The sequence below is a fragment of the Triticum dicoccoides genome, chromosome 3B, assembly GCF_002162155.2.
Source record: "Triticum dicoccoides isolate Atlit2015 ecotype Zavitan chromosome 3B, WEW_v2.0, whole genome shotgun sequence".
NCBI lineage: Eukaryota > Viridiplantae > Streptophyta > Magnoliopsida > Poales > Poaceae > Triticum > Triticum dicoccoides.
Window position 1 is genome coordinate 771272310 of NC_041385.1, and position 4042 is coordinate 771276351.

Sequence of the window (4042 nt, forward strand, 5' to 3'; positions counted from 1 at the left end):
GTAGGACAAAAGATGGCATGCAAGTTATTTTCGATAAGCACGTATGACTATATTCGGAATACATGCCTACATTACATTGATGAATTGGAGCTAGTTCTGTGTCACCCTATGTTATAGCTATTACATGAGGAATCGCATCTGACATAATCATCCATCACTGATCCAATGCCTACGAGCTTTTCACATCTTGTGCTTCGCTTATTTACTTTTCCGTTGCTACTGTTACAACTACTACAAAACTATTATCTTTACTTTTGCCACTGTTACCATTACTATCATATTACTTTTCTACTAAACACTTTTGATGTAGAGTGGAACCCTATAGCGTCGATCTTTCACGTTTGGAGTGGATCCTACGGGGAGACACGAAGAACGAGCGGAAGAACACGATGAAATCACGGGGAGGAACGAGGGAAAACACTCAACCAACAAGGAATCGGTCACACAAGTGCTAGATCAAAGAACACAAAGAGATACACGAGATCCAAAGTCAACAAAGGTAAGGATACAAAGGTAACCGATCTTCTCCATGAGGAGGTCTTGAATCCACAAGGGGATCTTCCCACGAGGGGGTCTTGAATCCGAGAGGATCTTCTCCGAAGAGGCCGCGGTCTCTCACGAGGAGGAGATCCGATGGATGAGCGAAGCTCTATCTCACATATGAGCTAAATCAACGCTAAGTCTCAAGAGGAGGAGGAGGAGTCCTATTTATAGGCTAGGGGGGCGAAGGGGTACACGGGCTCAGCCCAACACGCGCACACAGGCGTTGGCCGGATGATCCGGGTCCGAAGCCGGATGATCTGGGCTGGTCCGGATGGTCCGGGTGGAGGCCCGGATGATCCGGAGACTCGGCTGGTGGAGGCGCAGGGCCGGATGTCCGGCTAGCGGTCCGGACGTCCGGGCAGGGTCCGGATGATCCGGGACGGGGTCCGAATGATCCGGCTTCAGGGGGGAGGCTTCTATAGTCTTCGGTCGAATTAGCCGGATCGTCCGGATGGGGGTCCGGATCGTCCGGGCTCGGTCCGGATCGTCCGGCTGGGTGTCCGGATGATCCGGGCAAGTCCTGTCTTGCTCCATTTTTCTTCTTCCTTCTCCTCTTCCATGCTTCTGCGCACACTCGGCCTTGGTCCTTGGGTTCTCCATGGTCTCCTCGGGTGTACCTGAGTATGCACAAGGCCCATGCATGAGGTAGTAGCCATGTCTCACATGCGGAAAGTGACGGTTCGAAGAGGAGTGAATTCACCTTGTGTCCAATGGCGCATCGTCAAGGTCTCATCTTATGTATCCTTAGGGCTTGGGGAGTAGTCGGAGTGTACATGGGGATGAACGTGGGATGCTCCGCATCATCTCCCCCCCCCCTTGTGAAAGATCCGACCTCGGATCGTGATCCTCATCACCATGGAAACGGTTGTCGTGGACGGACTTGTTGTTGGACGAAGTTGAAGGCATGGCGCAATCCAAGTATTCCAAGGTGTAGCCGGAGTGGTAAACATGCAAAAAGATCAAACACAAGCAACACTCGGAAATACAATGGTTAGCGCACACAAAGTGTCCATCATGTAAGAATGAGTCCGTGCGGCAAGATTGGTCGTGACAAAACGCATGAAGCTTATCAAGATGATCTAGAATGAGATGCAAAGCATTCATGGGAGGAAATGCAATCATTGTGCACACAAATGTGTTGTAAATATGACCAATGCAACCACGGTGCAAAATGATGTCATAGCGAGACGGTTTATCAATAGCATGAATATGGCAATGGATGCTCAACATGTGTATGTTATCATGCAATTGATGGTGGACAATATGATCATTATGTATGAATATGCCATCAAGGAATATCACAACAAATTTGCTAAGGAAATGCACAAGCTCATATATCATGGATGACATGGGAATACAAGATGCAACAAGGCAATCATAATGTGAGTCAATCCATGCATAGTGTGCAAACTTGTGGTGAGTATGATATTTCCATCGAGCATGACATGTATGAGCACAATCAATAAATATGGAGGTGTTGGTGTACCAAAGCTCGATGTCGAGGCATGGGTGGAAGACCGAAGGTGCATCCAATAAGTGCGAGCGCTCCTCAATGTGAAGGTCCATGTAGCCAATCTCCAATGTCATGCCTCCGTTCACGAGATGTATCATGTAGACAACAAGAAGGAAACAACAATGAAAGAGTGACCCATCCAATATGCGTATTTGAGGATGGCTCAAAGAGAAGGAGTTCACCTTTAAGAGTGTCACAAGGATGATGTAGTTGCGCATCTTGTATGCCTTCACATAACCAATATGCCGTGTGATGGTACCGCCTTGTGAATCCTTCAAAATGAAAGAACATGACAAACACTCGGAAAAACAAATGAGGTTAGCGGAAGTGCAAAACCTATCATTCATGTGGTAAGATACCCAACAAGTGTATGCATCATGCTCATCATAAGAATGGACAAGGGAGCATTTCATAGTATGAAGGCTTATGATGTAAGAACAACCAAATACAAGAGGCTCAATCAAACAATCATGCATCACAAGTAAAGTGTCCAAGTCTCCAAGATCAATAAGCATAGCAAGTTGGCACTCAATACAAGGTGATATGAGAGATGCAACTAATGGAGACAAGAGGCAATGATTATGAAAAATCAAGTGAGAGGCATGAGCATATATGTCATCAACCCAAGAAAGCAAGTGATAGTGGAACATGGGTGATGCAACCAAGCAAGCAATCATAGCAATCACGTCAAGCAAGCTAGTAGTGCGAAGATGCAACATACTAGAAGGAATCATGGCAAGCATGTCATGTGTGCAAATAGTGGGCATGAATAATGTACATGACATAGCACAAACATGAAAGCAAGATATGAGCAAAATATTATCAATGTATTGGCGAGAGACCATATGTGAATAGCAATGGGGCATCATGACTCTCCCAACACAACAATCAACAATAGCATAGGGCACATGATAAACATGGCAAAAGCAACAAGGATCTCCACCAAGCATGCAAATACACATAGAAGTATCATAATGGTGAATCATGGGTAGATGCAAGCAAGGGTCACAATTGCATGGCAAATGCATAGAAGCAAGTATAACATGCAAAGTGAACATGGGAAAATGAGCATAAGGTGACAAGTGGTAAATAGCCCATAGCCGTGTGAGAGCCAAGTAAAAGATATGCGCATAGTCTATGCGCGAAGGGAACGGTGGTAAGGATTGTCCACGGGATCCCAAGTCATCGTTGCTCTCAAGAGCTCATTTCGTCAACTCTTGGGATTGAGAGGTTGACGAGTATACATGAGTACCTACACAAAACAAGGAAAAAGGAAAAATTGTGTGTGCGTGGTAGATGTACACATCATCCATCATGATGCACACGTGCATGTGTCGGTTAGCACAAAATATCCAATGCTCAAATAAATGAGATGCGTGATATAGAAACATGTCATCCATCATGAGAGGTTTGTTGTTATGTATCGCATAATGGAGACTCAAATTGTGTAATGCATCATGAGAAATATTTAGAGCATTGTTATTCATGGAATGCATATGGTGCAAGCAATCATGGGAATCATGCAAAGTATGAAATGCATCAAGATCTCCTAATATGTATGAGGAAACTATGGGGGTCTCCTCATGAGCATGAGTAGCAACATCACATGGAGAATATTGACAACATCCAAAACAATGCATATTCGAAACAATGTGATCATGGCATGACATAGTAGATGAATTGCACAAATCATGTAAAGGAAGCATGGCAATATCATCACAAGAGAAGCAAAAGCCAATGACCATCACCTCGTCATCTATGCCATAAGTGCAAATGGGATTGATCTTAATGGGGCATGCATAGTTACTATGTTGAGATTGAAATGAAGCAATATGGGAGATCTCACTCATAGCATATGACAAGTTCAGTGGGTTGTCAAACATGATGTGACCAAAAGAATTTTCACATGATATCCTATGGAGCATAGCATCACAACTAGGTAACTCAACATGCTCATCATCATATTTATCATAAATAGGTAAGTCA